This window comes from Rattus norvegicus, chromosome 3 (assembly GCF_036323735.1).
Source record: "Rattus norvegicus strain BN/NHsdMcwi chromosome 3, GRCr8, whole genome shotgun sequence".
Taxonomy (NCBI): Eukaryota; Metazoa; Chordata; class Mammalia; order Rodentia; family Muridae; genus Rattus; species Rattus norvegicus.
In genome coordinates, this window is record NC_086021.1 from 49,325,775 (window position 1) to 49,352,530 (window position 26,756).

Here is a 26,756-nt window from a genome sequence, read left to right on the forward strand (position 1 = left end):
TAGTTTCTTCTAGATGGTCTTTCATAAAATGAGAAGACATTTTCGTTGAAAGACTGTATAGATTAGGTCTGTTTATAAAGTTTATTAACCAACATTTTTATTTAACGCATTTCCTGGAAAATCCCAAAAATATAAAGGAGTCAATGCTCATAAGAATTTAGATTCAAGGGGCTGGGGATTTAGCTCAGTGGGAGAGCGCTTGCCTAGGAAGCGCAAGGCCCTGGGTTCTGTCCCCAGCTCCGAAAAAAAAGAACCAAAAAAAAAAAAAAAGAGAATTTAGATTCAAAAATATAGACTTAAATATGACCTATAAATTTACAAGTTAATTTTCATATTATTCTATATTTTGTCTGAATATTTGATAATAAAAGCTTATTAACTAAAACAGAGCTTAAGATAATTTAAGAAAGCATTTTCAAGACCTATATAACACTGTAAATCATCAAATGAGAATATGGTAGAGATTACAAGCTTATAATCACTAAATTTAAAGCAACTTAAAACTAGCCAGATTCATAAGAATACATACATCCTCTCTAAGCATGACGTCCATCCTACCAAACAAACAACAAGCAAGCCAAGAACAAGGAAATTGTCTATAACTTACATTTCCATCTGCAACAAACTAAAATAAGAAAAAAATGCACAAATTATCATACTCTAGTCTATTACTAGAAGAATTTTAAATTTTCCTTTCAACTTTGCTTCAAATTGTCAGAACATTATAGTTATTGAGCTTTATTGGAGCAAGTGCTAAAAATAAATAACACAAGCAAGCTTCATTCTCATTTGACTCTGTTGCATGTAGTAATTAAGAACAAAATCTATGAAGTCAGACAGGTCTAAGTTTGACACATTATTTTTTTTTATTTCTATATTTTTTTATTAATTTGAGTATTTCTTATATACATTTCAAGTGTTATTCCCTTTGCCGGTATCCGGGCAAACATCCCCCTCCCCCCTCCCCTTCCTTATGGGTGTTCCCCTCCCAACCCTCCCCCCACTGCCGCCCTCCCCCCACCAGTCTAGTTCACTGGGGGTTCAGTCTTAGCAGGACCCAGGGCTTCCCCTTCCACTGGTGCTCTTACTAGGATATGCATTGCTACCTATGAGGTCAGAGTCCAGGGTCAGTCCATGTATAGTGTTTGGGTAGGGGCTTAGTCCCTGGAAGCTCTGGTTGCTTGGCATTGTTGTACATTTGGGGTCTCTCGAGCCCCTTCAAGCTCTTCCAGTTCTTTCTCTGATTCCTTCAACGGGGGTCCTATTCTCAGTTCAGTGGTTTGCTGCTGGCATTCGCCTCTGTATTTGCTGTATTCTGGCTGTGTCTCTCAGGAGCGATCTACATCCGGCTCCTGTCGGTCTGCACTTCTTTGCTTCATCCATCTTGTCTAATTGGGTGGCTATATATGTATGGGCCACATGTGGGGCAGACTCTGAATGGGTGTTCCTTCAGTCTCTGTTTTAATCTTTGCCGCTCTCTTCCCTGCCAAGGGTATTCTTGTTCCCCTTTTAAAGAAGGAGTGAAGCATTCACATTTTGATCATCCGTCTTGAGTTTCATTTGCTCTAGGCATCTAGGGTAATTCAAGCATTTGGGCTAATAGCCACTTATCAATGAGTGCATACCATGTATGTCTTTCTGTGATTGGGTTAGCTCACTCAGGATGATGTTTTCCAGTTCCAACCATTTGCCTACGAATTTCATAAAGTCGTTGTTTTTGATAGCTGAGTAATATTCCATTGTGTAGATGTACCACATTTTCTGTATCCATTCCTCTGTTGAAGGGCATCTGGGTTCTTTACAGCTTCTGGCTATTATAAATAAGGCTGCAATGAACATAGTGGAGCACGTGTCTTTTTTATATGTTGGGGCATCTTTTGGGTATATGCCCAAGAGAGGTATAGCTGGATCCTCAGGCAGTTCAATGTCCAATTTTCTGAGGATTCTCCAGACTGATTTCCAGAATGGTTGTACCAGTTTGCAATCCCACCAACAATGGAGGAGTGTTCCTCTTCCTCCACATCCTCGCCAGCATCTGTTGTCCCCTGAGTTTTTGATCTTAGCCATTCTCACTGGTGTGAGGTGAAATCTCAGGGTTGTTTTGATTTGCATTTCCCTTATGACTAAAGATGTTGAACATTTCTTTAGGTGTTTCTCAGCCATTCGGCATTCCTCAGCTGTGAATTCTTTGTTTAGCTCTGAACCCCATTTTTTAATAGGGTTATTTGTTTCCCTGTGGTCTAACTTCTTGAGTTCTTTGTATATTTTGGATATAAGGCCTCTATCTGTTGTAGGATTGGTAAAGATCTTTTCCCAATCTGTTGGTTGCCGTTTTGTCCTAACCACCGTGTCCTTTGCCTTACAGAAGCTTTGTAGTTTTATGAGATCCCATTTGTCGATTCTTGATCTTAGAGCGTAAGCCATTGGTGTTTTGTTTAGGAAATTTTTTTCCAGTGCCCATGTGTTCCAGATGCTTCCCTAGTTTTTCTTCTATTAGTTTGAGTGTGTCTGGTTTGATGTGGAGGTCCTTGATCCACTTGGACTTAAGCTTTGTACAGGGTGATAAGCATGGTTCGATCTGCATTCTTCTACATGTTGACCTCCAGTTGAACCAGCACCATTTGCTGAAAATGCTATCTTTTTTCCATTGGATGGTTTTGGCTCCTTTGTCAAAAATCAAGTGACCATAGGTGTGTGGGTTCATTTCTGGGTCTTCAATTCTATTCCATTGGTCTATCTGTCTGTCTCTGTACCAATACCATGCAGTTTTTAATCACTATTGCTCTGTAATACTGCTTGAGTTCAGGGATAGTGATTCCCCCTGAAGTCCTTTTATTGTTGAGGATAGCTTTAGCTATCCTGGGTTTTTTGTTATTCCAGATGAATTTGCAAATTGTTCTGTCTAACTCTTTGAAGAATTGGATTGGTATTTTGATGGGGATTGCATTAAATCTGTAGATTGCTTTTGGTAAAATGGCCATTTTTACTATATTAATCCTGCCAATCCATGAGCATGGGAGATCTTTCCATCTTCTGAGGTCTTCTTCAATTTCCTTCTTCAGTGTCTTGTAGTTCTTATTGTACAGATCTTTTACTTGCTTGGTTAAAGTCACACCGAGGTACTTTATATTATTTGGGTCTATTATGAAGGGTGTCGTTTCCCTAATTTCTTTCTCGGCTTGTTTCTCTTTTGTGTAGAGGAAGGCTACTGATTTATTTGAGTTAATTTTATACCCAGCCACTTTGCTGAAGTTGTTTATCAGCTTTAGTAGTTCTCTGGTGGAACTTTTGGGATCACTTAAATACACTATCATATCATCTGCAAACAGTGATATTTTGACTTCTTCTTTTCCGATCTGTATCCCCTTGACCTCCTTTTGTTGTCTGATTGCTCTGGCTAGAACTTCAAGAACTATATTGAATAAGTAGGGAGAGAGTGGGCAGCCTTGTCTAGTCCCTGATTTCAGTGGGATTGCTTCGAGTTTCTCTCCATTTAGTTTAATGTTAGCAACTGGTTTGCTGTATATGGCTTTTACTATGTTCAGGTATGGGCCTTGAATTCCTATTCTCTCCAGGACTTTTATCATGAAGGGGTGTTGAACTTTGTCAAATGCTTTCTCAGCGTCTATTGAAATGATCATGTGGTTTTGTTCTTTCAGTTTGTTTATATAATGGATCACGTTCATGGTTTTCCGTATATTAAACCATCCCTGCATGCCTGGGATGAAGCCTACTTGGTCATGGTGGATGATTGTTTTGATGTGCTCTTGGATTCGGTTTGCCAGAATTTTGTTGAGTATTTTTGCATCGATATTCATAAGGGAAATTGGTCTGAAGTTCTCTATCTTTGTTGTGTCTTTGTGTGGTTTAGGTATAAGAGTAATTGTGGCTTCGTAGAAGGTATTCGGTAGTGATCCATCTGTTTCAATTTTGTGGAATAGTTTGGATAATATTGGTATGAGGTCTTCTATGAAGGTTTGGTAGAATTCTGCACTAAACCCGTCTGGACCTGGGCTCTTTTTGGTTGGGAGACCTTTAATGACTGCTTCTATTTCCTTAGGAGTTATGGGGTTGTTTAACTGGTTTATCTGTTCCTGATTTAAATTCGGTACCTGGTATCTGTCTAGGAAATTATCCATTTCCTGAAGATTTTCAAGTTTTGTTGAATATAGGTTTTTATAGTAAGATCTGATGATTTTTTGAATTTCCTCTGAATCTGTTGTTATGTCTCCCTTTTCATTTCTGATTTTGTTAATTTGGACGCACTCTCTGTGTCCTTCCTCTCGTTAGTCTGGCTGAGGGTTTATCTATCTTGTTGATTTTCTCAAAGAACCAACTTTTGGTTCTGTTGATTCTTTCTATGGTCCTTTTTGTTTCTACTTGGTTGATTTCAGCTCTGAGTTTGATTATTTCCTGCCTTCTACTCCTCCTGGGTGTATGTGCTTCTTTTTGTTCTAGAGCTTTTAGGTGTGCTGTCAAGCTGCTGACATATGCTCTTTCCTGTTTCTTTCTGCAGGCACTCAGCGCTATGAGTTTTCCTCTTAGCACAGCTTTCATTGTGTCCCATAAGTTTGGGTATGTTGTACCTTCATTTTCATTAAATTCTAAAAAGTTTTTAATTTCTTTCTTTATTTCTTCCTTGACCAGGTTATCATTGAGTAGAGCATTGTTCAATTTCCATGTATATGTGGGCATTCTTCCTTGATTGTTATTGAAGACCAGTTTTAGGCCGTGGTGGTCCGATAGCACACATGGGATTATTTCTATCTTTCTGTACCTGTTGAGGCCCGTTTTTTGACCAATTATATGGTCAATTTTGGAGAAAGTACCATGAGGAGCTGAGAAGAAGGTATATCCTTTTGCTTTAGGATAGAATGTTCTATAAATATCCGTTAAGTCCATTTGGCTCATGACTTCTCTTAGTCTGTCTACATCTCTGTTCAATTTCTGTTTCCATGATCTGTCCATTGATGAGAGTGGGGTGTTGAAATCTCCCACTATTATTGTGTGAGGTGCAATGTGTGTTTTGAGCTTTAGTAAGGTTTCTTTTATGTATGTAGGTGCCCTTGTATTTGGGGCATAGATATTTAGGATTGAGAGTTCATCTTGGTGGATTTTTCCTTTGATGAATATGAAGTGTCCTTCCTTATCTTTTTTGATGACTTTTAATTGAAAATTGATTTTATTTGATATTAGAATGGCTACTCCAGCTTGCTTCTTCTGACCATTTGCTTGGAAAATTGTTTTCCAGCCTTTCACTCTGAGGTAATGTCTGTCTTTGTCTCTGAGGTGTGTTTCCTGTAGGCAGCAGAATGCAGGGTCCTCGTTCCGTATCCAGTTTGTTAATCTATGTCTTTTTATTGGGGAGTTGAGGCCATTGATATTGAGAGATATTAAGGAATAGTGATTATTGCTTCCGGTTATATTCATATTTGGATGTGAGGTTATGTTTGTGTGCTTTCATTCTCTTTGTTTTGTTGCCAAGACGATTAGTTTCTTGCTTCTTCTAGGTTATAGCTTGCCTCCTTATGTTGGGCTTTACCATTTATTATCCTTTGTAGTGCTGGATTTGTAGAAAGATATTGTGTAAATTTGGTTTTGTCATGGAATATCTTGGTTTCTCCATCAATGTTAATTGAGAGTTTTGCTGGATACAGTAACCTGGGCTGGCATTTGTGTTCTCTTAGGGTCTGTATGACATCAGTCCAGGATCTTCTGGCCTTCATAGTTTCTGGCGAGAAGTCTGGTGTGATTCTGATAGGTCTGCCTTTATATGTTACTTGACCTTTTTCCCTTACTGCTTTTAATATTCTTTCTTTATTTTGTGCGTTTGGTGTTTTGACTATTATGTGACGGGAGGTGTTTCTTTTCTGGTCCAATCTATTTGGAGTTCTGTAGGCTTCTTGCATGCCTATGGGCATCTCTTTTTTTAGATTAGGGAAGTTTTCTTCTATGATTTTGTTGAAGATATTTACTGGTCCTTTGAGCTGGGAGTCTTCACTCTCTTCTATACCTATTATCCTTAGGTTTGATCTTCTCATTGAGTCCTGGATTTCCTGTATGTTTTGGACCAGTAGCTTTTTCCACTTTACATTATCTTTGACAGTTGAGTCAATGATTTCTATGGAATCTTCTGCTCCTGAGATTCTCTCTTCCATCTCTTGTATTCTGTTGGTGAAGCTTGTATCTACAGCTCCTTGTCTCTTCTTTTGGTTTTCTATATCCAGGGTTGTTTCCATGTGTTCTTTCTTGATTGCTTCTATTTCCATTTTTAATTCCTTCAACCGTTTGATTGTGTTTTCCTGGAATTCTTTCAGGGATTTTTGCGATTCCTCTCTGTAGGCTTCTACTTGTTTATTAATGTTTTCCTGTGTTTCCCTAAGGGAGTTCTTCACGTCTTTCTTGAATTCCTCCAGCATCATGATCAAATATGATTTTGAAACTAGATCTTGCTTTTCTGGTGTGTTTGGATATTCCATGTTTGTTTTGGTGGGAGAATTGGGCTCCGATGATGCCAAGTAGTCTTGGTTTCTGTTGCTTGGGTTCCTGTGCTTGCCTCTCGCCATCAGATTATCTCTAGTGTTACTTTGTTCTGCTATTTCTGACAGTGGCTAGACTGTCCTATAAGCCTGTGTGTTAGGAGTGCTGTAGACCTGTTTTCCTGTTTTCTTTCAGCCAGTTATGGGAACAGAGTGTTCTGCTTTCGGGCGTGTAGTTTTTCCTCTCTACAGGTCTTCAGCTGTTCCTGTGGGCCTGTGTCTTGAGTTCACCAGGCAGCTTTCTTGCAGCAGAAAAGTTGGTCTTACCTGTGGTCCCGAGGCTCAAGTTTGCTCGTGGGGTGCTGCCCACGGGCTCTCTGCGGCGGCCGCAACCAGGAATACCTGTGCCGCCTCTTCCGGGAGCTTCAGTGCACCAGGGTTCCAGATGGCCTTTGGTGTTTTCCTCTGGCGTCCGAGATGTATGTACAGAGATCAGTCTCTTCTGGTTTCCCAGGCTTGTCTGCCTCTCTGAAGGTTTAGCTCTCCCTCCCACGGGATTTGGGTGCAGAGAACTGTTTATCTGGTCTGTTTCCTTCAGGGTCCGGAGGTGTCTCTGGCAGGGGTCCTGCCGCTCCTGGGCCCTCTCCCACGGGAGCCCAGAGGCCTTATACAGTTTCCTCTTGGGCCAGGGATGTGGGCAGAGGTGAGCAGTGTTGGTGGTCTCTTCCGCTCTGCAGCCTCAGGAGTGCCCACCTGACCAGGCGGTTGGGTCTCTCTCTCACAGGGTCTGGGAGCAGAGAGCTGCTCAGTTTGACACATTATATCACCATTTTGCTAAAAGATTTATTTTCATTTTACGTGTAAATGTGAGTACCCTTTTGTACCATGCCTGGTATCTTCCCATGGCAGAAAAGCGACCATTGGATTTCCTAAAACTGGAGTTTCAGGCTGTTATCAGCCCATCAAGGGTACAAGAAACGGAAGCCTGATGATCCTCTGCAAGACCAGCAAGTGCTCTTACCCACTGAGGAGCCCCTTCTCTAGACAGACACACACACACACAATGGTAAAATTAAAAAAAAAAAAAAAAAGGTGAAGAGTTCATGAGGAACAGCATGGAAGGCTCCACACGCACAATGCTCACAGATCCACTCTCACATACACAGAAAATGAGAAGACCCTGTTCTTCTTCTGTCTCAGTCCAAGGTGGCTGAGGTGCAGGCTGATGGCTTGAGGAAGACAGACACACCTTCACACTCACAGTTCAGTTGTATAGACAAGAGTATGGTTATTAAAGAACCAGAGTGTTCTCTTCTGAGACCAAAGGTGTTAGCCTTGTCTACTGGAGAAATTCCAACTGAGGTAGTTATATTCTGCTTACTTCACCTCCCCTAGCAGCTTTTTCAAGTGACTCCAGTATTATTTTTCCCTTCTTTCGCTAGCCTGCTGTGTAGTGTCGGATGAGCGTTAAACAGCTGCCGTGCTTCACTCCATAATGATGACTGCTCCACTGTATAATCTGTAACCATTCGCTGTGTGCACTTTGGAATCTTTTAGGATAAAACTGTTACCCAAAAAAATGCAAGAAACCATCATAATTTAAAGGCACATAGGACAACTGTTTAGTTCAGTTAAATTCAGTTCAACATATTTAGAAAATACCTTATTTTGTGAAAGACCATAAAACTAGGTTAAAATACCCATGAAACATGCTATGAGATTATATGAAAAGGTATTTAAAGAAAGCAAACTATTTATCAACTATATGAATATTCTGCCAAAGAAAGGAATAGTAGGAAGAACAAATGCTTCAGACATTTTTATTTGAAAATACATCTGTCTTCATCAGATGGTAAAAATTTCCAATGTCACCCAAGAAAAACAGAGAAGAGAAAAACTTGAACATTAAGTCAATGGGAAATGGAGAAGTGCCAACATTTACAGAGAAAGAAATCAGGGGAAAATACAATTTTAACTTTTTCATATTTTCACTGGGATAGAGAACTACATATGTTCATCAACACACAGTCATGCAAGTACACCATAGAATGCCCGAGGATACTTGCATATAACATGATCTGGCAATGCTAAGAAAGCTATCATGGCGAGAGCAGGAGAGACTACTGTATGAATGCAACCGTCTGTAGATTATTTGGTAGGAGAGGCTACTGTATGAGTGCGACTGTCTGTAGTTTATATGCTAGGGATGTATCCAGTCAATCCTTCTCCTTGATTTCATTGCAGAATACAGTGAGTGCAGGAAAAGTGGGCAGGGGAGACTGGGTGTGTAACTCAGGGGAACAGCACTATCTTAGCACATCTAAATTTTGGATTCAATCTCCAGCATTGCAAAATAAAGAAACTGGTTCTAATCTCGAAGATTCAGATTTACTTGCTATGAATATACACCTATGTTTGGTTGTTTGCTTTTCTTTTTCTTGTGTGTGCGTAGTGTAGGTTTGTGTACAGATGCACAAGGGCATGTAAGAGTCAGGAAGTGCTGTTGCACATCTTCCTGGATTGCTTCATATCTTATTTTTTGAGACGGAACCTGTCACTGGGCCTAAAGCTCATGGACTGGCTAAACTCACTTACAGGGATCTCTAAGGAGCTGCGTCTTCACCCTACCCTGAGTGCTGGGGTTACAGGCGCACACCCCATATCCCACTTTTCTGAGTACTAGGGTTTCAAATGCATGTCTTCATGCATGCAGCAGCCAGCACTCTACCTAACGACCGGCTCTCCAGGTCTGTCTGTTGTTTGTTTTTATAAAATCATTCCTAGCTGAGTATAACATGTAGCTGACAGAGGAAAAACTACCATGAGTAAGATTACACTCTGGAACTTAGTTATAACTATGTGCCCCGTCTTAATTTTTTTTTTAAACTGGCCTTTACTTAAGGCAAAAAAAAAAAAAAAAAAACAAAACAAAAAAAAAAAAACAAAAAAAAAAAACAACCAAAACCCAATCATATTATTTGATGGGATGTGATTCAGCATCCTTTATTAATCCTACATAATTAGACCTCAAAGACATGTTTCATGAAACAATTTTTATCAACCATGAAGGCCACATAGACTATGCATTTATCAACCCAAATTCCTTACACATTTCCCTGTAGTAATAAGAAGGCGTCTGAACCAGAAATAAAAACTGTAAGTGTTCCTGAATCTACTTCTAACTTCTTACCAGTGCTGCACTTTGGCTATAGCAAACCACAAATCTTACACAACCTTTTTCCCAAACACAAAAATATGAGATGCTCTGGTATTCAGAAAATATAAACTGTCCATTACTGTATCAAGGCTTAGTCATGCCTACCGACAGGGAGGAGTGCTGTGCCACCATCCAGCCTGCACTGTGAGGACACACGTGACTAACACCTGCAAGCGGCAGCACAAACTGGATTCCAACAGAGCAACCAGTCAAGGGCTCCACAAAGCGGTGGGAACAGCTAACAGTCTAGGATGAAGCGAGTTTTACTGACTTTCTTTGAGAGTAACAGCTGTGTACTTCTAATGCCAACACAGAAAACAGCATACACCATAATACAAAAAGGAAAAAAAAACAGAGAGGTAAAATGACCATGAGAGAAAGTAAACGGTGTTGGATATCCGAGGACTTTAAAAGGGGCAACTAAGAACCTACATTGCAGTCACTGAAGTAAATGAACTGAGAACAGAGAGGAGATGAGGTAAGTTAAGTATTACAGTAAGATATGGAGCAGACACGAGACAGACTCAGGTATGTTACAATAATTCACAAAACTTCCAAAGTTGGGATGGCAAATCGAGAGGTTAATTTAGGTGCGTATGAGTGAGAATTGGTTAAATTAGTAGATACAATCTCCTGCAGGGGAAGGCAGGGCACATGTAAAGGCTACACACTGCATCAAGCACCTTATGTTATCTTTACATAGTCCTTACCCCTCTATTAAATGTCTGGGTGACTAAGGGACAAAACAAAAAATCACCAGGTCAAATTTCACACCTATAAATCATCTAGAAGAAATCCCTAGTGCAAACCAGGTGCGTGCCCCCACTTCTCACAATGCACAGACTTCCCTCTCTCTCTCTTCTCACAATACACAGACTTCCCTCACTCTCTCTTCTCACAATACACAGACTTCCCTCTCTCTCTCTTCTCACAATACACAGACTTCCCTCACTCTCTCTTCTCACAATACACAGACTTTCCTCACTCTCTCTTCTCACAATACACAGACTTCCCTCACTCTCTCACTCTCATTCACACCCCTGCTCGTACTCAGAACTGCGTGCTGCAGGCTAACCAGAATTTAATTTGCCTCTAGTGACATCAGACAACTTCTAAGGCAAAAGTTGAAATAGAAGGATAAATAGATAAAATTTCCTAAGAAGCAAAAAACGTCTGATTGACTCAGGTGTCACAGTACAACCTTATAATCTCAGCACCTAACAAGCCAGGAGGACCATCTGCCCATGAAATTGAGGCCATCATGTTATATATTTCGACTTGCCTAAGGTTACAGAGTAAGGCTATCTCAGGGTTTAGCGTGGGGGTTTCTGACATCTAGTCCTAGAAAAGGAACATGAAAAAAATGATAGGTTTTGAATTTCAAATGCTGGCATTCCTACTCACAGAATGAATTTAAAGAGTAGCCCAGTACTTACTGAGAACAAATATAGGCAAGTAGGTTGGACGACTCATCTATTCCCCCTTTAAGATGAGTTACTTGCAGTTAAGAAAATGAGATATTTCCAGTAAAGACCAAGAAATCTAAGGCAAGAATAAGGGACAGCTAATAATAAACTTTTGGTACTACTGATTGTTCTAATAAATAAAATGCTACACTACCAATCATCATAGGTTAATCCTACTTAGTAATTACTAATACAATCAACAAATAAGTGCATACCAAGTGTGTGCATTTGTGACTGGGTTAGCTCACTCAGGATGATATTTTCCAGTTCCATCCATTTGCCTATGAATTTCATGAAGTCATTGTGTTTGACAGCTGAGTAGTACTCCATTATGTAGATGTACCACATTTTCTGTGTCTATTCCTCTGTTGAAGGACATCTCCCCCCAACCCCCAGATTCTGGCTATTATAAATAAAGCTGCTATGAACATAGTGGAGCATGTGTCTTTGTTATATGTTGGAGCATCTTTTGGGTATATGCCCGAGTGATATAGCTTGGTCCTCAGGTAGCACTCCAATAGAGGGCTAATATCTAAAATATACAAAGAACTCAAGAGGTTGGACTCCAGAGAAACAAAAACCCTATTAAGAAATAGTGTACAGAGCTAAACAAAGAATTCTCAGCTGAGGAATACTGAACAGCCAAGAAACACCTAAAGAAATGTTTAACATCTTTAGTCATCAGGGAAATGCAAATCAAAACAACCCAGAGATTCCACCTCACAGCAGTTAGAATGGCTCAGATCGAAAACTCAGGTGACAGCAGATGCTGGCGAGGATGTGGAGAAAGAGGAACATTCCTCCATTGTTGGTGGGATTGCAAATGAGTACATGCACTCTGGAAATCAGTTGGCAGTTCCTGAGAAAATCAAACATACTGCTATGTGTATAATTTTTAAACTAGTTCCTAAATTCTGAGCCTATTGATTTAGTATATAATGGCCATAGGTAAAAACATTTTTACTGCAGTTTCCCAAGCTATATAATAAAGAAATTGGACAAGAATATTTTTGAGTTTTATCTCAGATTGGCTGCTACATATTAAAAATTATGATTTGTTCTTTCAAGAGAAATAGTATTAATAGTTCTATAAGTAAACAAAATAATTTGTCTATAATAGAAATGTGTGTTATTTTTCTATAGTTTTAATATCTTTGTAATAAAATTATTGTTAAGTTAAAGGATACTTTTATCTACTTTACCCATCACTCTTCCCCTTTCTGACTCTCGTTTATGCCATGTCAAACTCATTCTCACAACCTGAGACTGCGCTCCTTCTTCGATTAGTTGGAGAAAACTGGAATATGCATTTATGTATTATAAAACAAGTTTGGTAGCATAAAAATGAATGTAGCTTAGGCTAGTCCCGTTATCTCCTTACAAGTTATGCATGCTCAGGGTTCCCCATCATATTTAGATGTGATAACCTAATGCAGATGCATTGGTTTTTACATGGAACTGACTATGGAATTGCAGGTCACGTTTAGGAACTCTGAAGTACATTATAGGATAGGAGGCATTGGGTGTGGAACTAAATTCCTCATGAAGAAGGTATATGCACAGATAGTGTACAAGAGAGAAGAGTTGCCCCGTGTAAGGAAATACCTCTTTGCAGCAGATGGAGACAATTATAGAAAACCACGAAATGCAGAATTGTGGAGTCTTGTTTCAAAAGATACATCTATAATATAATTCCTGCACCTCTCGGGGATCATTACTAAAGAAAAGGCAGAAAGATTGTAAAGATCAGGGAGTTTGCTCAGAAAATATGTCTCCTAGCAATGTGAGAACCCACACCCATAAAGTTTCACCACGTGACTACCCAAAATTGAGCTGAATGAGTTGAGCTAGCATAGAACATTCTAACCCTATATAAAGAACTGCTAGCAACTAAGGAATATGAGAATGGAAAAAGACTCTCCCCAGGGAAGTCACTGGTTATTCAATAACAAATGCTCAGCTCTGAACACACACACACACACACACACACACACACACACACACACACACACATCTGTAACAATATACAGGCTTTGAAGGTTATACTTTTGTGTTTATATCAATTGCTATAGGATGAAACAAAAATTATTGAAAAAAGAAGCCATGATTTTGAAAAAGCACAAGGATAGATATGAGGGATTAGAGAAGAAAGCAAAGGAGGAAAATGAGGTAACTATACTCTCATCTAAAAAATAAAAGAAATACTTTTATATTTATTTAAATATAAAAATACACACAAGGGGAAAATTTTAAAAAAGGAGTTACAAAAATATTTGTTTTGAAATCCATTTATCATATGAGATTTTAGTGAGCAGCCAAGAGGTAAGCAAGAGCAAAACTTCTCACTTCATAGCTCCTAAGAAATAGGACAATTACTCTTTAGAAAAATAGACAATACAAAGTGTGTTTTCATGTCTGAAGAACTGTTTTGTCCAATCCATCAACGAATGATCAAATGAAAGATTTACTTCTGTATTCCCATGCATGTGTTGTGCAGTGTAAAACTGTTGTATTTAGTAAGAATCCTTCAAAATGTCCTTGCTCCTCTCTGTTATTAGTAGTCTGATAGTTTTCATTTAAAGTTTTCATACTGTTTTAAAAATTCTCCAGTTTTGTTTCTAAATTAGTTAGAAAGAGACCATGACCTTGGCTTCACTGTTTTAGTTACAGAGAAATGGCAATGGGAGAAATATAAAGAAGTTCCTAAGGCTGCAATAAATGAGATTATTCCAAGTGACCAACATATTTTTCCTCTCTTTGTGAAAAAAATTTCAAGTAGGTAAATGAAATGATCTTTACATAGATGCCATCCAAAGGAGCCTATGTACAGTTCATTCCAAGTCTTATGATGAAGTGAGAGAACTTGCAGGTAACATCTTTATTCCATGGCAACAGTCACAGTTCAATACAGTGAAAAATATGAAACACAGTGAAATCATCAGAGAAATAAAGGAAATTTAATCTCCCCAATGGAAAGAAAATGGCAAATAGAGAATGTGAAACTAACACAAGAAATATATTAGTGAATCTAAAGTACACTTTCTTCAGTTTGCTCAAAGGGGAAACTTTAACTTCTAAGCTTCCATTCATTTTTCTCATTAAAAAAATATCTGAACGATCTGAGGAATATGAAATATACGCATCTGATCCTTTTATAGTAACTATACAGAGCCATTTTATTCACAGCATGATGGGCCTGGAATGGTAAGCAACTAGAAAGTGCGTATAAGACTGCTAGTCATGGCCACTGGAGCTCCTCTCTTCCTAACTTAATCCAGCTGAATGTTATCTGAGAAAATGACAGACATTTGACACATCCTCCCCATGCCTTCTTGGTGCAGTTTGTTGGAAGAGACTGATGCAAGCATTTAGTCTGACATTTTGTAATCAGTTGTACTCTCTTTTTGATGAAATTTGTTAACAGCAATATTAAGCTAGTTAAGTGACAATGATAAGAACTCCCTCAGGAGTGAGTATGCAGAAATATGCTATGTCCAAATGCTGTCTACTCTGCTCCTATGACTGATGTGGGTCACCAACTGTCCTGCAGTGCTCTAATGGTTCAATCAAATTGATAAGTCCCAAAGCAGGACTCTGGATACATTCAAGGCCATTGGGGACTACATAGTAGTTCCAGGTCAACAAAAATGATATGCTAATATTCTGTCTCAAAAAAAAAAAAACCAAACCCCAAAATCCAACCTACAAATTTCTCATATGTTCGGATTTAAGAGCAAAAATTGTACAATGGTGGGATAATTGAAAATACTCCTCTTCTGGGTTTTTCTTTGAGTAGTTATTTGTCGAAATTAAGAATATTGACTCCCAATTACACTGGTGCTGTGGAGTTCCTTCCTTTGATTGCTACATTGACATCAACAATATTCATGTGAAATCTGCAATCTGGAAATGCACAGTAAAACTGATGAAAATTGTGATCAATTTTCAGGTAAAACAAAATTACCTTTTTCTGTAACATATTCTACTTGTGGATTTCATCTTATTGATACTAAGAAGATATCTGTTTTCTGGTATTAATGTTTTTAAAATAATTTAATTGAGCACTTATCACCTGACAGTCTTGGAAGCCATCAATATCAAGGAGCCAAGTAATGCCACCCAACAGAAAAAGGAAACCTGCTCATTAACAAGGCTCTTCTCAGGGGGAATCTTGCAAAGATACCTCACCGAAATGTCCTCCATCACCTAAAGGAAAGGAGATTATAATTACACTAAAAAGGCTCTAAAACATCAACTGCCTTCCTTGAGGTGAAGATAATTCAGGCCCAACTTATTAAGAATGGCATAATATTTACCTCCAACTTCTCTCCCAATATATTTTCCCACATTCTTACAAAATAAATATTGCACATTAACACTTAATCTTTCTTAGTAAACAATGGTCATTCTTTAGATGAACATACAAGCGATCATGGAGACATATCTGCAGGAGTGATCTGATATGGAGTTGTCCTATGTAACATAGAAAGGCTTTAAGCTGCTATGGTTTTCATTTCTCAAGGGTAGATGGATGGATGGATGATATGTTTATGTATATATTTTAAATCACTGACGCTCCTCCCTCGCTGTCAAGCTGCCAGTCAGTTGTCAAGTTCTATGCTGTCATTTAGCTTGCCTTTCTCACACTGTTAATCTGCTGGCAGCTAACACATCAGAGAATCAAGGTCTCTGGGGTGGTTTGTATATGCTGAGCACAGGGAGTGGCAGGATTAGAAGGTGTGGCCCTGTTGAAGTGGCTGTGTCACTGTGGATACTGGCTTAAGACCCTCACCCTAGCTGCCTGGAAGCCAGTCTTCCACTAGCAGCCTTCAGACAAAGATGTGAAACTCTCAGATCTGCCTGGATCATGTCTGCCTGGGTGCTGCCATGCTCCCACATTGATGATAATGGACTGAACCTCTCAACCTATAAGCCTGCCCCAAATAAATGTTGTCCTTATAAGAGTTGCCTTGGTCATGGTGTCTGTTCACATCAGTAAAACCTTAATTAAGACAACCCCTGAAATTGAATTAGGAATGGGTGGTAAGTACTGGCTAGACTTTGATATAGGAATTGTATTTCTTCTTTAACTATATCTAGGTATGTCATAGCCATAACACACATAACTTCATCCAATTACAAATGTGATATGTATGTGGTGTGTGTGTGTTTGTGTGTGTGTGTGTGTGTGTGTGTGTGTGTGTGTGTGTAGGGAAAAAGAGAGGAAGATAAGAAAGGAGAGAGAAGGAGAAGGAATCAGAGAGATAGAGACACAAGGAGATATATGTTATCAAACTTGAATCATAAATTACTGTCTACCAAAAAAACACATATATAACTTCTCTGCCAGTCTTCAAGGGAAGTATTCTTAGATCCTTTAATTGTTAAACTCAAGTTGCATTTTAATCTTTAACTTACTTAAACCTTATCATCTTAATTAACTTCTGATCATCAAAACACTCATCACTGTTTCATTGAATACTTTTCTCACTGTTACCCTCCTAACTCTAATTTCAATCTTGGATCTTAGTTCAACTAACCCTTATGTATATGGGAAACAATAGTGGGCAACTTTGAAAGTCAGAAGGTGAGACCACAAAGGGATTCAGAGAAACAGGAGGATGTGCAAAAGGGAAGGATTGTGTCTAGAAGCACACGAAAGAAGATGGAAAGACCTCCCATGCTCACAGATTGGTGGGATTAATATAGCAAAAATGGCCATTTTGTTAAAAGCAATCAACAGATTCAATGCAATCCCTATCAAAATTCCAACTCAATTCTTCATAGAGTTAGAAAGAATAATTTGCTAATTGATTTGAAATAACAAAAAACACAGTATGGCAAAAACTATACTCAACAATAAAAGAACTTTTAGGGGAATCACCATCCCTGGCTTCAAGCAGTATTACAGAGCAATAGTAATAAAAACTGCATGGTATTGGTGCAGAGAAAGGCAGGTAGATCAATGGAACAGAATTGAGATCCAGAAATGAATTCACACACCTATGGTCACTTGATCTTTGACAAAGGAGCATTTTCAACAGATGGAGGTCAGCATGAAGAAGAATGCAGATCGACCCATTCTAATCGCTCTGCACAAAGCTTAAGTCCAAGTGGATCAAGGACCTCCACATCAAACCAGATACACTCAAACTAATGGAAGAAAAAGTAGGAAAGAGCCTCAAACACATGGGCACTGGGGAAAATTTCCTGAACAAAACATCAGTGGCTTATGATCTAAGATCATGAATCGACAAATAGGACCTCATAAAACTGCAAAGTTTCTGTAAGGCAAAGGGCACTGTCATCTGGACAAAACGGTAACCAACAGATTGGGAAAAGATCTTTACCAATCCTACAACAGATAGAGGGCTAATATCCAAAATATACAAAAGAACGCAAGAAGTTAGTCTCCAGAGAGCCAAATAACTCTATTAAAAATAGGGTACAGAGCTAAACAAAAATTCTCAGCTGAGGAATACTGAATGGCTGAGAAGTACCTAAAGAAGTGCTCAACATCCTTACTCATCAGGGAAATGCAAATCAAAATGACTCTGAGATTCCACCTCACACCAGTGAGAATGGCTAAGATCAAAAATTCAGGTGACAGCAGATGCTGGCGAGGATGTAGAGAAAGAGGAACACTCCTCCATTGTTGGTGGGATTGCAGACTGGTACAACCATTCTGGAAATCAGTCTGGAGGTTCCTCAGAAAATTGGACATTGAACTACCTGAGGACCCAGCCGTACTTCTTCTGGGTATATACCGCAATGTGCTCTAACATACAATAAGGACAGATACTCCACTATGCTCATAGCAGCCTAATTTATACTAGCGAGAAGCTGGAAAGAACCCAGATGCCCTTCAACAGAAGAATGAATACAGAAAATGTGGTACAGCTACACAATGGAGCTTCAGCTATCAAAAACAATGACATCATGAAATTCATAGGCAAATGGATAGGACTAGAAAATTTCATCCTGTGTGAGGAAACCCAATCACAAAAAAACACACATGGTATGAACTCACTGATAAATGGATATTAGCCCAAAAGAACAAGGCACAATCCACAGACCACATTAAGCGCAAGAAGAAGGAGGATGCTTCAGTCCTTCTTAAAAGGGGGAGTAAAAATATTCATAGGAGGCCATAACCATTCAGAGCCTGCCCCACCAGGGTATATAGTGCGCGCGCACACACACACATATGTATACATACATATGTGTGTATACATGTATATATGTATGTATATATGTACATATATATATATATATTCACAGCTACCAAAACTATATAATATTGATGAAGCCAACAAGTGCATGCTGACAGGAGCCTGATATAGCTGTCTCCTGAGAGGCACAGTCAAACATGTCAAATACAGAGGCAAATGCTAGCAGCAAAGCATTGGACTGAGAACGGGGTCCCTGATGGAGGAATTAGAGAAAGGATTAAAGGAGCTGAAGGAGCTTACAACCCCATAGGAACAACAATATCAACCAACCAGAGCTCCCAGGGATTAAACTACCATCGAAAGAGTACACATGGACAGACCAATGGCTCCAGTTGCATATGTAGCAGAGGATGGCTTTGTTAGGCACCAATGTGGGGAGAAGCCCTTGGTCCTGCCAAGGCTGGACCCCCCAGTGCAGGAGAATGTCAGGAGGAGTAGGAAAAGGGGGTGGTTGAGAAGGGGAAACACCCTTACAGAAGAAGCAGAGGAGAATGGGATAGGGCACTTATGACCAGGAAACTGGGAAAGGGAAAAACATTTTAAATGTAAATAAAAAATATCCAATACAAAGAAAGAAGAAGGAAGAAAGGAAGGAAGGAAGGAAGGAAGGAAGGAAGGAAGGAAGGAAGGAGGAAGGGGGAGAGAGGAAGAGAAGAGAAGAGAAGAGAAGAGAAGAGAAGAGAAGAGAAGAGAAGAGAAGAGAAGAGAAGAGAAGAGAAGGGGTCACCACGTCACAGGGACTGCTCTTAAGGAAGATGAGGATTAAGGAATCACTGTAGAAATGAAAAGAATGAACCTCATTGAGGGTCATGACTCCAAATGTTTCCATACCACAGCTTTTGAAAGAATACTAGAAATTAAAGTGGAAGTGGAAAGTATAAACAACAGTTTGGAATGTTTTGTTACTAAGAAAAATAAAAGGTAGTAGCAGAAAGGAGTGATGTTTGTTTTTTAAATAAAAAAGGAAAACCGGAATGATTCACAAGAGGAAAACTAAGCCAAAGATTGTGCAGTACACCTGTCCCAGAACTTGTAAAATAAAGGCAGGAAGAAGGAAGATCAGGAGTTCAAGGTCATCCTAAGCCACACAGTGAGTTCGAGGTCAGTCTGGACTACATGAGGCCCCACCACACCCTCCCAATGACCACCTATTAAAAAACAAGAGGAAAAATAATGCACAACAAACCTTTAGAATTGTCCTTCAGTATATGAGACAGAAGGACTCTAGAAAAGAAGTCAGAGCTAAACAAACAATTCACAGCTGAGGAATGCTGAATTGCTGAGAAACACCTAAAGAAATGTTCAACATCTTTAGTCATAAGGGAAATGCAAATCAAAATAACCCTGAGATTCCACCTCACACCAGTCAGAATGGCTAAGATCAAAAACTCAGGTGACAGCAGATGCTGGCGAGGATGTGGAGAAAGAGGAACACTCCTCCATTGTTGGTGGGATTGCAGACTGGTACAACCATTCTGGAAATCAGTCTGGAGGTTCCTCAGAAAACTGGACATTGAACTGCCTGAGGATCCAGCTATACCTCTCTTGGGCATATACCCAAAAGATGCCTCAACATATAAAAAAGACACGTGCTCCACTATGTTCATAGCAGCCTTATTTATAATAGCCAGAAGCTAGAAAGAACCCAGATGCCCTTCAACAGAGGAATGGATACAGAAAATGTGGTACATCTACACAATGGAATATTACTCAGCTATCAAAAACAATGACTTTATGAAATTCGTAGGCAAATGGTTGGAACTGGAAAATATCATCCTGAGTGAGGTAACCCAATCACAGAAAGATATACATGGTATGCACTCATTGATAAGTGGCTATTAGCCCAAATGCTTGAATTACCCTAGATGCACAGAACACATGAAACTCAAGAAGGATGACCAAAATGTGAATGCCTCACTCCTTCTTTAAAAGGGGAACAAGATCCGGAAAAAAAAAAAAAAAGAACCAAAAAAAGGGGAACAAGAATACCCTCGGAAGGAAATAGGGAGGCAAAGTTTAGAACAGAGGCAGAAGGAACACCCATTCAGAGCCTGCCCCACATGTGGCCCATACATATACCGCCCCCAAACTAGATAAGATGGATGAAGCAAAGAAGTGCAGGCCGACAGGAACCGGATGTAGATCTCTCCTGAGCGACACAGCCAGAATACAGCAAATACATAGGCGAATGCCATCATTAAACCACTGAACTGAGAACGGGACCCCCGTTGAAGGAATCAGAGAAAGGACTGGAAGCTTGAAGGGGCTCAAGACCCCATATGAACAACAATGCCAAGCAACCAGAGCTTCCAGGGACTAAGCCACTACCTAAAGACTATACATGGACTGACCCTGGACTCTGACCTCATAGGTAGCAATGAACATCCTAGTAAGAGCACCAGTGGAAGGGGAAGCCCTGGGTCCTGCTAAGACTGAACCCCCAGTGAACTAGACTGTTGGGGGGAGGGCGGCAATGGGGGGAGGGTGGGGAGGGGAACACCCATAAGGAAGGGGAGGGGGGAGGGGGATGTTTGCCCGGAAACCGGGAAAGGGAATAACACTCTAAATGTATATAAGAAATACTCACGTTAATAAAAAAAAAAAAAAAAAAAAAAAAAAAAAAAAAAAAAAAAAAAAGAAGAAGTGAGGACGGAGCCTTACTGGAAAATAATGTTGACTCATCCCTAATAGCAACAGCTGTGGGGATAGAGAATGCACATCTAGAAGCACATAACTGAATGACACAGTGATGCAAAAGTGTACAATGTTGATCGTTTATATGTTTAAATCATCAGCTAATAATGAAGACAGAGACTTATTATTGGAGGTTTCAAAACAAAGTTTGAAGGACATGTACTGTCTGTAAGAAGGAAATCTGATATGATTAGAAGTAGGAATTAAAAGCACTTGAATAAGGGATGGGTGCATTCTTTTTATGCAATCCTTTTATAGTCTGCTGAGTATAGATGAAAGAATATAAATGTATTTTTATGTCAGATTGAAGAACATGGAGCCAACAAAACATGGAGCAAGTAATTATGAGTTATGAGATCATGTGTAAACAGTTATTCTGGTTTCATCTCTGCTTCTGTGACAAATATCATGACAAAAAGCAAATTAGGTTAGGCAAGGGTATGTTTCATCCATCACATAGGACTGGGTCATGGGTAGGAACTCAAGGCAGAAACCTGGAGACAGGAATCCGGAAGCAATGCGGGCTCATTCTCTGCATTCTTCATAGGCTCATGGTTATCTATCCTTATGCATGACCACCTTTCTAGAGATGGCGCTACCCACAATGGGATTGGTGCCCCTGCATTAATTAGCAATCAACACAATCCTCCAAATATATACCCACAAGTTAATCTGATCTAGGCAATTTCTAATTTGAGGCTTTCAGACAACTAGCAGTATATGAAATTGATGATAATTAAACCTAAGATAATAGTAAACATAATCATGGAATATTTTCATTAAAATTGCATAAATAAAGACAAAATTGGACAGGAAAAAATGAAAAGTTGACTCAATCAATGGACAACAAATTCTGGTCAAAGAATTGTTTGAGCAAAAGTAACAAAGAAAATCAGTAAAGTTCCCTCTCTGTCTTTATTAAACTGACCTCTTGCTGTTTCCGCATGTTGACTAAGGAAGGTAATGTGTTGGAGTAGATGTGCTAGTCATAAATTGACAGGGTGAAAGAGTTAATGATAAAATAATCAATAATTTATACGTCTGTTATATTTCAGATAGTCTCCTAAGATCTTGCAGTACATGTCTTCCTTTAATCAATCACTATATTGCCCCTATTAGTCACGGGAAATGTAATCATAACTTCTAAAGAACCCAGGTTCATGATCATTACAACGGCTAGCCCTAGGCTAGTACATCTAAGAGTCAGATACATGTATATGTGGCCAAACATATAATAGCTTCCCCATTCTTAAGTGTTTATTACCGATTATGAAATATTTTCTAGGAAACTGTTTCTCTTTAGCAGTCTAGCTTATATGAATTGACCATGAGAAGGTTGAGGAAGCAAAAGGCAGCAACAAATGCCCAACATTGCTAAAATCCTACCTGAGAGGTAAGCTCAGAGTTTTAACAAATAACAATGCTATATGCAACAATCACTTATTTTGTTAGAGGTATGCTTTTCTCTCTTCCTTGATTAATATAGACTACATTACATTATACAGTATGCTAATTTATTATCATCAATTATCATTAATATGTATTAATGATACAATAGCATCCTCTGTTTCAATTTTATTTAAATTCACTAAACACCATCTGTATTAGAAGAAGAATATAAGATTTTACTACCTGTTCTTTTTAGTAATGTCAGGTATTTTGTTATTGGAACTACTAAATATTTCTCAATATCTTTATAAAATAATACCTTTTTAAAACTGAAGGCATTATGAAAATTATCATTTATTTAAATAATAGCTTGTACTATATAAGTTTGAATAATATAAAGCAAATTATTGTTTTAAAAAAGTTCAAGTAACACTGTGGGCTAAGACCTGCTTACATGATATCTTGGTCATAACGTTCTTAATTGTTTATTTAGCAAAGTTTCCCACTCTTGGGCTTTCCTTCTTGTTAAGGTTCATATGGTCTGTGAGTTATATCATGGGTATTCTGAACTTTTTGGCTAATCTCCACTTATCAGCAAGTACGTACCATGTGTCAATTTGTGTCTGGGTTAGTTTACTGAGGATGATATTTTGTAGTTCCATCCATTTGCCTGCAAAATCCATTCCTAGTACTTGAGTATTACTCCACTGTCTAAATGAATCATATTTTCTGAATCTATTCTTTGGTTGAGGGACATTTGGGTTGTTTCCAGATTCTGGCTATTACAAGTAAGACTGCTATGAACATAGTAGAGCACGTATCCGTATCCTTGTGATGGGGTGGAGCACCTTTTGGATGTATAACCAGGAGTGATACAGCTGGTCTTCAGGTAGAACTATTTCCTCTTATCCAAAGCTACAACATTTGCAAATTATCCCTTAAAATTACAACATATCTATAATTTATAAAATAACTAGAGCCATCTACCCCAAACTAAAGGACTAGGGACAGTGATCTTTTGCTTGCTTCTTGCTGAACTGGGGAGAAGAATTTGCTTCTGGGGGACCAAAAGGAAATAGGAGAAATGGTTTTGCAAAGGAAGGCTAGGTGGCATTATTTGTTTTCTAGTTTTTATGTGCTAAGAAAGTTCATGGCTTAGCTGAAGTATGACTGAAAAAGTCTGAAAGGCTAGAGGGGAGAGCTAGCTGTTCTGGAAATGTCCTGGAAGCAAGTCTTTGAGGAAATAGCTTCAATGTAGTTGAGGTAGCATCTACTAGGGGGCTGGAACAGAAGATCACAGAATTCAGCACCCTACAGCGTAAATTTCGTCAGGGTTGTCTTTCTCATCTTCTACTTTGTAATATACAAACCTTACAAGCAACACATAGTGCTGCAAAGATATCTGTATGGAACGTGTAAGGTGTATAGATTAATTAGGGATGATCAATAAAAACAGACAACTGTTGTTCTTTAAACGGTAGTTTGACCACATAATCAAACTACAGTATAAATTTCTATTCATGCTATCTTAATGGATGGTATGTAATAATAAGTAATGAAAAATTTGTATCCAATAAGATTTATTGGCTGTATATAGACACTTAAGTCTCAGCTAATCCCAGAGCTGCCTCTCTATACAAAGATCCACGTATACATCATCTGTCTTCTTGATATTGTCAAATTTCTTATTATCCATAGCCAAAATCTTTAGGGTAGCTCCCTTTGTCATGTCTGACTTTTATCAACTCTTGTTTTCCTATGCAAGTATGGGCATAGCCTCTTACTCAGTAAGACATTTGACCATCTTTAAATAAACAGGTTGGTTTAGTTCAGCAGGGTTTTTTTCCCCACAATCCAATGTCTTTTTAGCAGCTGTAGTTTATTTTTATACTGGGGGTTTGGGGGGTAGGTAGACTTTTATCTTAGGTTAGTTTGGTTCTAAGCCCCATATTGGGTGCCAATTTGTTCCTGGAATTTCCAACCCCAATAAGCCCATATTAAAAAAACGGAATCCAGTCATTATAATTATATGCTATATGCCTATATTAGGCAGATCTAACAGTATACTAACTTATTCCCCAGCAAGAAGACCTCTTGATACTTGTAGTTTCTCCTGGCCACAGTTCTGGTACATTCTGATTTCTTCCTCCTCTTCCTCTATCCTCTCTTTCCCCCTCTCATCATCTTCTCTGTCTCTACGTACCCCCACTCTTGAATCTCTAGTCTCACCTTTCCCCTCCACTGCCCAATTACGGGCTCTAGCCTTTATTGGCCAGTTAAAATGGGGATAAGGTTCATATGAGATTATCTGAGTATGTGACAAATGACTCATTAGGAGAAACCCCTCTTGAGGAAGCAGAATTAACATCAGAATAGAAACAATATCAGGCTAACCCAAAACAGGTGGCCATTTCCAGGATGTGACTGAGACCTAGGATAAGGTAAGTGCACAAGAATTAAGGGAGGCGACTCTAGCTATGACTTACAACATTGGAGCTATGGAAGCTGAAGAGGCCAACTCTTGTTGCCAGGCATGAAGCCCCATGTTGTGATAGGAATACTAACCCACCCTTAAATCTTGTGACCTAAAATTTATCCTGTCTACAAGAAATGCAGGGACCAGAGCAAAGACTGAGGGAACGGCCAAATAATAACCAGCCCAACTTGAGATCCATCCCATGGGCAAGCACCAATCCCTGATACAATTAATAATACTCTGTGATGCTTACAGACAGGGGTCTCACATGGCTGTCCTCTGAGAGGTTCGACACACCAACCGACTCAGATAGAGGCATATACCCCTTGCCAAACTGGACGGAGTTTCCTTATGGAAGAATAGGAAGAATAATCTTGGACTCTGAAGGGGAAAAGGACTCTAAGAGGAAGACCAACCTGGACCACCGGAGCTCTCAGAGACTGAACCACCAACCAAAGAACTTGCAGGGGCTGGAACCAGGCCTTCCCACCAATTATGAAGCAGATGTGCAGCTTGGTCTTCATGTGGCTTCAAACAATCATAGCAGGGCTATCCCAAAGGCTGTTGCCAGTATTTGAGAGATGTTATTCAAGCTGTGCTGCCTTGTCTGGTCTTAGTGGAGAGGACGTGCCTAGCCTCACAGGGATTTCATGTGCCAGGGTGGGGTACATAACCAGGGAGCCCTTACCTGCTCAGAGGAAAAGGGGAAAAAGGATGGTGAGAAGGGAAAGAGGAGATGGGGAAGAGGTGACTGGGAGGGAAACAGTGAGTGGGATGTAAAGTGATTAAGTTAAAAAAAATTAAGTATAATAAAAAATTTAATTAAAAATTAAGTATAATAAAAAATTTAAAGAATAATACTAAATTTGGAGACAAAACAAATCGGTAAAGAAAAATCGAAATAGCATATTGCATCCTATCTGGCCATCATGCAGTAATGATGGATATCAACAATAAAAGAAATGATAGAAAATACACAAAACCATAGAAAATGAACAAGTCACTACTGAATGACAGAAATCAAGAAGAAAATTAAAACCATTTTAGAACTGGATGAAAATAAAATGACAACATACCTAAACATACAGGACACAAGGAAGGCAGTTTTAAGATGCGTGTTCATAGCACTAAATGCCTATATAAAGAAACTGACAAGATTGCATATTAAAAATTAAATATTACACTAGAAAGATCTATAATAATACCTTAGAAAAATAGAAAAGAAGAAATAATCAGACTTAGGTATGAAATCAAATAATCAGAAATAAGAACAAAATATTTTTTCAAAATACAAAGATTTACCATACTCTGTATCAACAGAATTAATATTGTGATGTGTAGAGGACTGCCAAGCATGTAGTCCACTTCAGATGTGATCTGCTCTGTTTGTCTACAAGTAGTAGCAAATGCTATCCTACCAAAAGCATTCTACAGATACAATGAAATATCCATGAAATTACGATACAATTTTTCACTGAAAATAACATCTTAAAGATCATATGCAAACAAAATTCCCAGGAATAGTAAAGCAATTCTTAATATAAACAAGTTGCTTGAGGGATCACCATTCCAGATTTTAAGTTGTATTACAGAGGTGTAGTTATTTAAAACAAACAAATAAATAATAACAAACACCCAGCATGGTGTTTGTATATAAACAGACAACAGGATAGAAATGTAGACTCAGACATAATTTCACATACCTACAGACACCTGCTTTTTTGACAAAGAAGCCAAAAATACACAGTGGATAAAAGACAGCATTTTTAACAAATGGGGCTACTCAAACTAGGTAGTGCTTAT

At 38.9% G+C, this 26,756-nt stretch overlaps 1 protein-coding gene across 29 annotated transcripts in view; it reads right to left on the reverse strand.

Moving 5' to 3' along the window:
• Gtdc1 (glycosyltransferase-like domain containing 1) overlaps positions 1-26,756 on the reverse strand; it is a 395,485-nt gene that overhangs the window by 149,665 nt on the left and 219,064 nt on the right. The window contains exons 4-5 of one of the 29 annotated variants that reach the window (XM_063284100.1): positions 26,030-26,101; positions 25,370-25,641 (exon numbers count right to left, since the gene is read on the reverse strand). The exons of the other annotated variants lie outside the window; for them this stretch is intronic. The gene's annotated coding sequence lies outside the window, so the exon portion shown is untranslated. The remainder of the gene's footprint in view (positions 1-25,369; positions 25,642-26,029; positions 26,102-26,756) is intronic. 29 annotated transcript variants of the gene reach the window in all.